The 14,278-nt window shown below is 35.8% G+C and overlaps 1 protein-coding gene across 4 annotated transcripts in view; it reads left to right on the top strand.

The window, feature by feature from the left end:
• Positions 1–14,278, top strand: part of LOC136852684 (latrophilin Cirl-like) — a 1,484,851-nt gene that overhangs the window by 49,492 nt on the left and 1,421,081 nt on the right. The gene's annotated exons all lie outside the window — the stretch shown is intronic.

Here is a 14,278-nt window from a genome sequence, read left to right as displayed (position 1 = left end):
AGCTCACATCAGTTCCAGGTCTTTTTCGAATGTCGTAGTGAAGGTTGTTTCCACTATTTAACTCGCCAGCTTTAGTCTGTCTGTTGACCTAGATATGCAGTTAGAACCATATTATGGTAGAATTTAAAGCCACCCTATGTTGTCAATCAGTTAAAAGACCGGGCTTCGGTCCCGATGTGAGTCAGAAATTTATTTCTGCGAAACACGTTCTCATGTCTTCATTATTTCTATCATATTGACGGTGAAGGTGTAATTCGAATGAAGTGCTACCAATTGACTCGCTGCTAGTTGGGTAAAATTCGCCGGTATATTAAGCGGCACTCGTTGGGCGAGTCGGTAGAGTTGTTGGCTAGCACTCTGCTAGGCCCGAGTTCGCGTCTTCGGCCGGCCAATGAAGAATTAGAGGAATTTATTTCTGGTGATAGAAATTTATTTCTCGGTATAATGTGGGATTTAAGCTGATTAACCAATTGGTTCTTAGTCACGTAAAATAAATCTAATCCTTCGGGTCAGCTGTAGGCTGTCCCAGTGGTTGGTTAAACTAAGGTATACTTAAAGGCGGCCAATGGAGTACCAAGGTTCTTTTATAGTGTGGGTGTCAAACATATATATATATATATATATATATATATATATATATATATATATATATATATATATATATATATATATATATATATATATATATGTAGTGGCGGCAAAATTAATATTTACAGCAAAAATGCAGAAATAATCTTATCAATTGTTTGTCAACTTCAAAATTAGTGTGGGCAACCATACCACTGTCACCAGAGATTTGTGGTATGGTTGGCAGATTACTTGGACCCATATAAGTGGGAAAACTGGTGGAATTCTCAGTCAGCTGTTAGTGTGAGATGATAAATCTGTCAGCCCCTGACTTCCATTTTTCAGTCATCTTTGGAGGCCCACAGTCAGTTTGTCATTGACATAATGGGACGCCATAAGCTTACAAATGAAGAAAAGGCCTGTTACTGATCCAGCTCAGTGGTCTGGTTAAACTAAGGTATACTTAACAGATTTTCTGAAGAGGTAAGTATTAAATAATCCTTCATTTACAGCAGCTGGACTCAAGAAAAAGCATCCTGATCCTTGGAAACATCGCTTCGGGTATGACCTGGGTACTGCCAAGGTTCACAGACGGCATGAAGAAGAAAAGGCTGGCTTTTTGTAAGAAATATAAAACTGGACCAAGGAACAATGGCGTGACGTTATGGAGTACTCACAATGGTTCCAAGAGCCAGCAATGTTGTGAGGAGGCCCTTTTATAACCCGGGTTGTAGTAAGGGGAAACAATGAAAGGAACAACATATTTAGAAATGACCACATGTTAAGAGTTTTACAGGTTACATGACATTTTTTCAAATATACATACAAAGTGGCTTGCAGAGAACAATGCATCTGTTTTAGATACATACTTATGAAAATATATATATATATATATAAGAATATATATATATATATTTATATATATATATATCCAGGCTGTATTGCAGATAAAGGAGAGATATATAATTCATGTATCTGAATAATATAATATACAGATTTCTGTTTAATAATTATAGTACAGATAAATATGTCAAAAGTTAAGATTAGATAGATATATATAACAGATAGATAGACAAAAAGATAGATAGATAGATAAGTCACAAAAAGCCGTTTCCTTTTGGTAAATATGAACAGCAGTTATTTATTTCATATTAGTGATAAACTTCCCATCCTAGAAACGTTCACCAGCATCAGCTGATTACCGTACCTTGATTTTTTTTCCTTTTGCTTTGTCAGTTCCGAGGTCATTGACACTGCTGGGTTATGGTAACCGGCTCAAAGACGTACACTCACGAACGCAAAGTGGAGGCAACCGTAGGAAACTGCGAATAGGACGCATCTTTGTGATACGTCGTGTTATCTCTATTTTTTCTCTCTAAGAAAGCTAAACTAATAGATGAACATCGTGCCGCATACAATAAGATATTTTTCTATTGAAAATTTTGCTTGAAAAAATTTTTGCACATAGCCTAATCTCATTCACCACCACAACTGACCTTTTTCTAAGCTGTAATAGTTTCTTACTCCTTAACTAAAGTAATATATATCCAGTATAGAAGTTACATTATTTTTTTTTATTTATGTAATGTACCGTCGTGGACTTCTAAGCCGTCTTGGACATGCACCTTGAAATTACCACACGGATCAGAAGATGGCTGGTTGGCTGGAAAAGTAGATGCCAATCAAATTAAATTTCACAGCGGTTCGTGGATCAGTCTGGAAATACGGTTAAGTGGAATGTGACTCCATATCCATCTTTCCATTAAAGGTCAACAGAATGATTTCATCTCGTACCTGACGCGTCTGAGATCTGTTCCGTGCCGACCGTTGCTAATGATGATTGCTTTTCTTTCTTCTTCAGTAAAGATGTAGTTAAGTTCGGAAATTCCCCGCATTGTATCTTTCAGTCTGTTTTAAATAAAAGTTTACCTTCGTGATCGTAAGGGATTAAAAAAAGTTTATCAATAATATCTAAATGAATCAAAATATTTTCAAATGTACTTTACAGCATCACCCTAAAAACTGTTAAGAACTTCTGGATGTTTGTTCAGCATTAATACAAAAAATAAAATATTTAAAATTTTTATATGGTGGGGGGGATTCAAGATTGCTTTTACCATACTGTTAAGATATTTTTAAGCTTCATCTTACTGACCCTGAAGACTTGGGTAATCTCTGTTAAATGTCTCAGTATCTCACAGGTTAAGATGGATGTCCACTTTCAGCATGTCATGCTGTAAGTGGTCACCATAAAAAGTGAAAAATGAGCCGAAGTTTCTGCGGCGCAATCGAATTTTCTGTACCGCGTATAAGCTGTATGAAACTTTCAACCACGGCCAATGAAACTCTTAGCCTCTTAGCCGCGGCACATGAAACTCAGCCACGATCCGGTGGCGGCCTGCGTTGTTGGTACTTACAGCGGTGCCAGAAGTACGATTATGGCTAACTGTAACCTTAAATAAAATAAAAACTACTGAGGCTAGAGGCTGCAATTTGTTATATTTGATGATTGGACGGTGGATGATCAACATACAAATTTGCAGCCCTCCAGCCTCAGTAATTTTTAAGATCTGAGGGCGTACGGACAGACAAAGCCATTTCAGTAGTTTTCTCTTACAGAGAACTAAAAACTTTTGTTTTCTCTCGTACTTTGAGTCTGCTGTCTTCCCTTTATCGCAAATGAACAACGGACTCTCTTTTGCCTCATAGAAATGGTATTAGCTTTCCATGCCTGAGCATAGTGACCGGCGAAACTACTCAAGGCATAGATTTTATTCATAGTTGAGAAAGTACTCCTGAGAGACTTTTCTCTTTTCTTGGGTTTTGTTTCTATATTGGAAGATGCAAGTTGCATCACCTTGAATTTAGGAATGTTGTGCTTTGAATTTTGATTCTCTCTCTCTCTCTCTCTCTCTCTCTCTCTCTCTCTCTCTCTCTCTCTCTCTCTCTCTCTCTCTCTCTGAATTTAGAATATTTCTGTCCACACCCATACTTTCTGCCAATTAAATTGTGGCCCGGAGTGAAAAGGCCTAGGTAATCAAACAGAATTTAAAACACTGACCAGAAATGGCATTGAAGTGCTATTTGATTGCTCATAAGAGGTTATGAAAATTATAGGAAAACCTGTTTTTTTTTTTTCTCTGACATATCTGTTGCCTGGATTGTACTGATCATTGATCACGGTAATAATACCATGAAGCAAATAAAGTCCAGTAAAAAACACGTCATTATTGTATTTATTAATTTTACCATATTTTATACGTATTTTGATTTAATGATTTAATGTTGTAATTCATTTTCATTTATCACGTTTTTTGCTTACTGCCTAAATTATTGGAGAAATAATTTATTGTTCCCAGGCTCATTACTCTCTGTATGGAAATACTGTATGAAGAACAATATTACTTGAATTCAAAAGTAACTTTATCTTATATCAGTGTAGGAGACTCATTAACAGCCTGTCTACTCCGCCTACTTCCACCTTGCAAACACTCCTGCAGTTCCTCTTTTATAAAACCCTCTCATAAAACTAGTGCTACCTTCCTCACTGTGTATTCAATGATTAACGTATTAACTCATACCATTATCTGTTACATTTAAACCTCATTCAGCATTTCAGACTCTGTTTTTTGTTCAAAAACCTAAAAATTATTTAATAATTTATTAGCAAATGACTTTAATAATTTCAAATAGTCTATGTACATTTGCAACTTTATTCCAAGTTTCATTTGTTTATTAACTTTTTGTCTGCATCAGCTTCCCTCTAGTATAACTGGGGTTTAAAAATGTGTGTTTAAGTTTGCACTAAAAGCTAATTTTTTCCCTTTTTTATCTCTCACTATCTTGTCTCTGCCTGCCTTATACATCCTCTTGTATACCTCTGTATGATCTTGTTGCATGTCTTACAACTTCAGACATTTGAACTTTTTCCGCCACTAAATCTCATCATCTCATGTAGCTTCCTTTATTCCTCCTTATTTGCCTATGTCTGCCAGCATTCTTGTTGGCAAGTGACCCCATTCTTCAAATGTTAGTGCATATTTTATTCTCCCAATATGGTAATCACACTTTTTTTCGTGACTATATGGCCAAATCATGCTTTTTTCTTCGTTAGCTGAAGAGATTTTTTTTTTTAGTTTTTGTTTTACCCAGATATAACTAGTTATGTCTTCAGCCACTCTCACCATTCCATCCATTTACTTGTTCTTCCATGTGCTTTGCTCTAACAATTAATGTATCAGACACTTTTCCCTCCGGATAAGTTTGAAAATTAATTGTTGCCTAAATATTCCCAAAAGTCAGACCACTTTCAGAACACTTTTTCATAAGATTCTCCACTTATTCATGCTAGGCCCTCCGTTGTTGCTATTGTTTTCTCCTAATTATAAGAAATACCAGATTTCACGTTTGCTAGTTCCTCGTTGGGCGAGTCGGTAGAGTTCTCGGCTAGCACTCGCTAGGCCCGAGTTCGAGTCTCCGGCCGGCTGATGAAGAATTAGAGGAATTTATATCTGGTTATAGAAATTCATTTCTCGCTATAATGTGGTTCGGATTCCACAATAAGCTGTAGGTCCTGTTGCTAAGTAACCAGTTGGTTCTTAGCCACGTAAAATAAGTCTAATCCTTCGGGCCAGCCCTAGGAGGCTGTTAATCAGCTCAGTGGTCTGGTAAAACTAAGGTATACTTAACTTTTTGTATCGCAACGAAATTACTCACACGCACCTTTCTCCACAGTTTTCTTTATGAAAGAATTGATAGCCCTTCATTTTTCCTACATCTTTCAGTCACACCAGGCACAGTCATTCTTAGTCTTTCCTCGTGCCCTGACCAACTTACTTTGGCCTCCAAAGTGTGCTGTATAATAGCCAGCATCCTCTCCCTAAACATACGAACTATCATACATTCCTTGTCTTTGTATCCAGCTGCACAAAGTCAAATGTAAGACTTAAATGCTTATTGTTTGTCACTTTTACAACGTCTGCATGAGTGTGATAGAAAGGGCGAAAATACTGTTATTTAAGTCTGGTGGTCTAATAGGAAATGGCTCATCTCCTTTTAAAGGACATTTTTCATGATAAAAAATATTCTGCAACCAACATTTAGTATCCAGTTCACTACACTTCGGGAAATGACTAACACCAGGGTGAACTATAGTGATAAGTTCTTTGTCACCAGTGGGATTCGAATCGCTGCTTGATTTATAACTAACGATGTATAGTGACTTCTGACCACTGATCCCTCAAGAGAGATATAAATTCTTATTGACTCTATTGTGCACACACACACATATATATACATATATATATATATATATATATATATATATATATATATATGTATATATATATATATATACAGTATATATATATATATATATATATATATATATATATATATATATATATATATATATATATATATATATATATATATATATATATATATATATATATAGAGAGAGAGAGAGAGAGAGAGAGAGAGAGAGAGAGAGAGAGAGAGAGAGAGAGAGAGAGAGAGAGAGGGGGGGGGGGAACTGGTGATTATATAATGCTGCCTCATTATTTATTTGGTTCCAGCTTCGTTATCAGAATCATAATCTTATGAATAATACTTCAGAAATAGATAAGAAATGTAAAGATTACTACAATTGAAATTTATTTAAAGATAAAGGACACAGGATTTGTCTTTTACAATGCAGACTGGTTCTTAAGATAACTGAATTACCTCAGACTTAACTCCAGTGAATTGGGCATGACTTAGCCGTTCATGTTTATACTTTCTTTCAGTGGCAGGTCTTGTTGCCATGAACGTTGCAATATTCACTTTTAACGTAAGTGTTTTCGATTGCAAGCACGGCAAACAATGCTGATATAGCGATGGAAAGAAATTTTCTCAGTGATGTCAATGAGTCGGTAATCATCATGTTTATGAGCCGGTGATGATAGGGTGGTCAAAATATATATATAAAAAAAATTAAATAAAAAAAAAAAAATGATTAAAATTAATTTTCCCAAAGCAACCTCAAGCTGCAGTCTTCCGAGCTGGTTAGCCCCAGCCAACTGTAATGCTTGGCTGCGGGGTCCTGAGGCCTCATGATGGAGGCGTACATAATGCATCCAATGAGAAAAGATTAATGACGTGTTGGGGACTTGTTGGTCTCCGTGCACCTTTAAAGTCAACCGCCCTTAATAAATGTGCAGGTCATCTCTGCGCTCCCTGCTCTTTAGCCTCGGTCTGGTCTGGTGGTCCTGTCATTCTCTGGGTTTGCTGCCTCCCCCCCCCACCCCCCGCCCCCCACCCTCGTGTCAGTCCTCATTTTGGACTTCCTGTTATTGTTCGTTGGGGTTTTCTATGCCTGCCTCGTGTTTTTTTTTTTTTTTCCAAGTAGTCTTGACAATACATTATACACACACACACACACGTATATAATATATATGTATGTATGTATGTATTTATGTATATGTATTATAAATATATATATATATATATATATATATATATGTGTGTGTATGTATGCATGTACATGTATGTGTATATTTAATAACACACATGTATATTTGTATGTATATTATCACATGTATATTTATATTTATATATATATATATATATATATATATATATATATATATATATATATATATATATATATATATATATATATATATATGTATGTGTGTGTGTGTGTGTGTGTGTATAATACGCACATTTACTTGACTTTTTCTTTTCCAGACTTTCGTGTTTATAGAAAGAGAAGGACTTGAAATTTATTCCAGAATTCTTATGATATGGAAAACTCGGCCATGGGACGATAACCCGTCCATTAGAACCTTGATCAACATTTAGATTTGATATGAATTTCTTGCAACAATATTGCGAGGTCTGGCCACGTGTTCTTTGCGGTTTCATCTGAGTGTGAGATATCAAAATGAAACTCAGACGTAGAGAGGTATCGGGTAAAAACATTGAAACGGAGTTTCTTTGATGTTTATAAGAAATTCTGTATTGGAGATTGGACGGACGCATTATTTGATGATTTATTGGTATGAACTATACTACGCTATAAGCTGGCGTTACAACAATCATAGGCATCGACGGGTTAAAAAAGATGAGTATGTAATGAGGTACTAAAAAAAAAAAAAAAAAACGAGAATATGTCATTTTTAAGAACTTGCATAGAAACCACGTTACTTGTGTCCAGATACGGATTATTTTTAATTACTTTTAGGAATGGGAAGCAGACTGAGAAAAAGGTACTATTTAATAATAGTATGAGATTAAAAGTAACTTGGGTCATGGACTTTTTGGCCAAAGGGACTGATCCGCTGATTAATATCAGTCAAGGAGTTGAACAAGGGTTTGATTTGATTTATGAAATTTCGGCTGTAAAGCCAAGTACTGGGGCACTTTCAATCATTCAATGTTTTAGACAGTGGAAAGAGGTTAGATGGAGTGGAAGGACAGCAAGAGTGAAGAAAGGAAGCAGCATTGAGGTAAATGGCTAAAAAGTGGACAAGCTCCGGGCCGAAGGGACGCTGCAAACAGAAATGCAAATAAGGAAAAGAAGGAGAGGAATAAACGATATAATCCATTTCTGTTTCTGTGGGTTTTTAAAACGGAAGGAAAATAAAGGCTGGGAAAAACAGAAGGAACAAATTTTATGTTTGGATGCTGTGTATTATTCCTTTCATAAACGTATACTGATTTGTGGTTAGGTCATTTTGAATCAATTTTAAGAAATATTTTGAGGATAATAAATGAATTTCGGTGTTAAATTCAGTTTACTTACATTAAGAATGGGAAAATACAACTTTAAATATTTTTGAAGTCTGTGTTGGTTTGAATTGTTTGCTAAAAGCAAGATGCTTTTATCCTTTTCTTTGACAAAATAGACATGGGACAAGTTTAGTTTTAAATCAGCAAACAATTTTAATTTCTCTCTCTCTCTCTCTCTCTCTCTCTCTCTCTCTCTCTCTCTCTCTCTCTCTCTCTCTCTCTTCAGTTTTTACCTGATTCTGTTATGACTTCATGAAATCCGTCATAACAGAATAAGATTCCTTTCGCGGAACACCAGTTCCAGGAGCCATGAATTATCTATTCCCATCCAAGCTCAGAAACACCTCTTGCATTTCATAAGAAATTTCCCATTTAAGCAGTCATGGCGAAATGTTGCACGTACTGTTCAGCGCATCGTGGAATGATGCATCAGAAACGAAACGATATGAATTCATCATGCATCAACCGAGGACCTCTGCCGTTCTGCGACCTTGTTGTGATACGCCACGTCTCGGGGTTATCGAGCGGATTACACAATGACAAGTCTTCCCTAACCGAGGTGACGGTCGGAATATTAGGGAGGGTATGTAAAGTCGAGTATTTTGATATTTTAAATGGAACTTTGTATTTTTCATGAAGACCACAGCTCAGTGAATAGTAAGATTTTTCCTTTCTTAATTATGAACGGACAAACACACGCAGGCACAACGCGCACGGGCGTTTTTGCAAAAATCTTGATATCTTCGGTACTGTTAGGCGGCATTGCAAGGTTTCAGCTAGCGTTGCTTTTGTGAAACCTCTTAGGTTTCTCCAACAAAATTCCGATTGGACAGTTTTTCACACTTCGGCCGTTACCAGGCTACAACTGCATGGCTGTTGAAAGGTCTCTGCGTTTATCCCAATAAAACCCAGACTCTACAGTTGCAGCTGTATGGTACGAAGCCTCTTAACCTTATCAGGGGCATGTTGGGTTGGCGTGGACCCACCCTACGAGATTTTTTTCATTTTTAGATAAAATTTTTTATTAATCGTTTGAAGTTGATTCTATGATTACCAAAATATAGGAAATTACTCATTGCTTTCTTTTTAATTAGTTTTTATATTTCATATTAAAAAGGTATTGCCTGAATGGAACCGAAAAACCAACAAGTAAAAAATGCGCCGAAGTTTCTTCGGCGCAATCGAGTTTTCTGTAAAGCCGCTACAGCGTATCATCAAGGCCACCGAAAATAGATCTATCTTTCGTTGGTCTCGGTATAATGCTGTATGAGCCGCGGCCCATGAAACTTTAACCACGGCCTGGTGGTGGCCTATCTTATATCGTTGCCAGAGGCAGGATTACGGCTAAATTTAACCTTAAATAAAAAAAAATACTACTGAGGTTTGGTATGTTTGATATGGTTGATAATTGGAGGGTGGATGATCAACATACCAATTTGCAGCCCTCTAGCCTCAATAGTTGTTAATATCTGAGGGCAGACAGAAAAAGTGCGAACAGAATAAAGTGCGGAGGGACAGACAAAGCCAGCACAATAGTTTTACAGAAAACTAAAAACAGAGGGAAATTATATGAAAAGAAATAGGTCACAGTCCTGCCAGACGTACGACTAAACTCTAATATTACATCTATTAGTTGGCAGAACCTATACCATAAAATCATAATCCAAACTTTTTTTTTTTTTTTTTGCACCAACAAGATATTTTCAAACTTGTTCTTAATAGGAAATATGAAAATAAACCGATTGTTTGATAAAATCCAAGAAATGTTGAAAACAGGTTCAATCAGATTATCGGAGGCCAATCATTCATTCAAGATCTTGCGTGACAGACGCTGGTGATTTCCCTCGCTGTTGTTTCATGTCGTCAGTGCAGGGAACGATAAAAAATACTGAAAGTGCCACGGGAGATAGCTGCATTTATTCAGATGTTACCTCAATTGCGTTCTTTGTTCAAATCCATCAGACTCCGGACAGATGAACTATATTACGGGCTGCTGAAGAGCAAGAACCTGTGCCAACGCAAGGCTGGCTGAATTTAAGTAGTAAATGAACTATAAATTCAATGAGAGCCTCGATGGCCAAGTCGGTTAGAGCAGCAGCTTCGGACTTCATAGAGGTCTGTGGCGCAGGTTCAAATCCGCAGCCGACCGGTCAGAGGGGTGGACACTTTGTTATCCGTGTAGACACCCCGGGATTATGTATGTAATCAGCGGATAAGTTTGCTTAAAAGCAAATGGGTGTTACAGACTAATACACACACAAACAAAGCCATCCAACATCTCCTAAAAACATAACAGACACCTCACACGTCTCGACTGTCGACCTAACCGCGCAACAGCTTCTCGCTGCTGGGAGAAAGGACGTTGGTGACTGGTACAATACATGTACTTATGCTACTGGGGTCTAAGTGATGACAGGCAGGGCAGCCGATCGAGTCCTTCAAAAAAAAGAAGGTATTGTGCTTACCCCATACAGATGGGAAAAAGCACGTTAAAAGAAGAAGAACTATAAATTCAGTGAGTGAGTCACTGTAGGCCTATTAGTCATCATGCTACTGACTAACTGATCTGGTGAGGTACATATAACCAACAAATAACAATATTTAGTGCCTATACGGTTATCTGTAGGCATTATGAATTCTACCGAGGTTCAGTGTCAATATATATATATATATATATATATATATATATATATATATATATATATATATATATATATATATATATATATATATATATATATATATATATATATATATATATATATATATATATATAAATGAACAGTGTTTTAACTGAAACACATTGCACCAAAACGACGTGAAATAGTAAGCCTATGTTATAATTTTTTGGCGTAGAATAATTTTCTATTCTGAAATAATTTCTGAAACTCAGTCCAGCAAAGCACACTGGAAAGGTTTATTCAAGTGGATCGTTTATAAATAGCAATGCCCCAGTGTACATAAAGCATAGGTGTAGGTTACACGGTGTGGAAAGTTTTTCAGTAATTAATAGGGCATCGTAAATTCTAGTTTAATTATTTATGTATGTATATACATATATGTATATATACATGTATATATGTATATATATACATCTATATATATATGTATATACAGTATATATATATATATATATATATATATATATATATATATATATATATATATATTATATATATATATATATATATATATATATATATATATATATATATATATATATATATATATATATATATATAATGTTATGTGCCTTTCCAGTTTATTACATGACCTTCGTCTCTCACATGAATAATAGAAACATGAAAACCGCAAACATTTTTTCATGATGCACTTATAGTTTCTATTTTCTGTTCTGTTTACGTTTTATTAGCTTTTTTTATTCTTGGGTTCTATGTGCATTCATAACTTTGTATCTTATTTGTTTTATACCTTTTCTTAAGATTTTAGTGAGACAATTTATTTTATTGTAATTTAAATGATTTTTACGTTTCGTCAATATTTTTCAGCCTTGGGATGGGGTTATATACCTGGAAAGCTCACTAAATAAAATGTTCTGCCTGGCCTTGTCAGTATTACATGTTACATGTTATCAAGCTAAAATATTCAAGTAGCCATCCTATTACTGAATATGTATATGATATATATATATATACATATACATACATACATACATACATACATACATACATATATATATATATATATATATATATATATATATATATATATATATATATACTGTATGTATGTATGTTATTACAATAATATTGTGAAACCAGGGATTTCACGAAATTCCTAACATTTTCAGGGAATTCGTGAAGTCACCAATTCACTTAGGAATATTTGACCCCCGAGAGGCTAGTACTAAACGGTGGAATACATTTGATCCCCGGGGCGCTAGTACTAAAAGCGGCGAAATATACTTGTTCCCCGAGAGGCTATTACTAAACACGGTGAAATATATTTGTTCCCTGAGGGGCTACTACTAAACACGGTGAAATACATTTGATCCCCGGGGTGCTAGTACTAAACACGGAGAAATATATGTTCCCTGAGGGGCTAGTACTAAACACGGCAAAATACATTTGTTCCCCGGGGGCTAGTACTAAACATGGTGAGATACATTCATTCCCGAGGGGCTAGTACTAAACATGGTATAGATGAATCACTTTTGCCATGTTTAGTACTATCCCTTGGGGGATCAAATACCCATAAGTGAATTGCAGATTTCACAAATTTCCTAAAATTTCAGGGATTTCGTGGAATCCTTGGTTTCACAGTCTTTACTGTAACACATACATACATACAGACATACATACATATATATATATATATATATATATATATATATATATATATATATATATATATATATATATATATATATATATATATATATATATATATCTCCCATTCACGCAGATGGGAAGCTTTAACTATTCTCTGTGGAACTTTGAGAAGCTTCTAATGAAAGTTTCAACATGAGCTGCACGAAAGTTAGGTATTGTTCGTAAGGCCTCATATATTTATAACAGTGATAAAATCAGTGCAACCTGTTTTAGATCATTTGTCCTTCCTTTACTACAACACTGTTCTCCGGCGTGGATGTCTGCTTCTGCCAGAGATTTATCTCTTTTAGACTGAGGGGTTCGTGGTGTTAGGTTTCTGTTTCCTAATATTAGCAGCTATGACTTGGACCATGGTCGGATGGTCTCTTGTTTGTCAATTTTTCGTAAGTTATATTTTAACAGAGATCTTTCACATTCACAATTGATCCCTGTTCCCCTTTTCCTGCCGAGAGCAACCAGGTTCGCTGAATAGCAACGGACGTAGATATAACTTTGGTATAATAGTAAGTTAAGTTTGATGTTCATGCAACAAAATCTACATGATGAAAGTTGGAATGAGGAAATCTTGTGATCTGGACAGTTTGTGGGCTTAGGTCTACATGCAACCTGGACTACTGTAGTGAGACACAACATAATTATCCCCTTAGGCCTTAGGGGTTAGTATCGTTAGTGCACTTCATGCGGTGCAATGTAGGTATTAGTTAGGGTCTTTGCAGCATACCTTCGGCCCCTAACTGCAACTGCTTTCATTCCTTTTACTGTACCCCCATTCATATTCTCTTTCATCTTACAGTCCACCCTCTCCTAACAATTGATTCATAGTGCAACTGCAAGGTTTCCCCCCTGTTACACCTTTCAGACTTTTACTGTCAATTTCCGTTTCAGCGCTGAATGGCCTTACTTGTCCCAGTGCTTGCATGTATGCTAAATCTATAAATCACAACTTAATTATTGAAAGTCCATCGTTTGTTTGTTATGATATGAGCAAACTGATACAAACTTGTCTTTCTTGTAGTTATATAAATTTATTAATGTTACAAATCGGCCTGTTTATGAGAAAGTGTGAAGGTTCTTTTATGTAAAAACATTCAAATATGTTACCGAAGACATATTTCGAGCTGCACATGCGCATGAGCCACATAGTTACCGTTGGTGGCTAGACAAGTTGAAACCATAGAGGGTATATACCTGCAGTTGCGATCTCTTTGCCAGTACTTCGTAGTTCCGTGGTCTTCCACCAGGGTGGCGCTGCAGAGCCTTGTGGCAGTGGCCATCTTTTAAAGGTCTGGTAGCCGCAAATTGAACAGGGGCTTAGTACGGTTGTGATTTTTTTTTTTTATCGTTAATGTTTAATGAGTAAGTATTTAGCAAATGTTTAGGGTTTAGTGCGTAAGTGTTTAATGAATGTTTATGAGTAAGTGTTTAGTGAATATTTAGTTTAGGGTATAGTGAATGTTTAGTTTAGGGTTTAGTGAATGTTAGTGAATGTTTAGTGAGGGTTTAGGGTTTAGTGAATATTTTGTGAATGTTAGTGAATGTTTATTGTGTAAGTATTCAGTGAATGTTCAGTGAGTGTTTAGGGGTTA

Source organism: Macrobrachium rosenbergii, chromosome 3 (genome assembly GCF_040412425.1).
Source record: "Macrobrachium rosenbergii isolate ZJJX-2024 chromosome 3, ASM4041242v1, whole genome shotgun sequence".
Taxonomy (NCBI): Eukaryota; Metazoa; Arthropoda; class Malacostraca; order Decapoda; family Palaemonidae; genus Macrobrachium; species Macrobrachium rosenbergii.
This window is presented reverse-complemented; position numbering and strand designations above follow the sequence as displayed.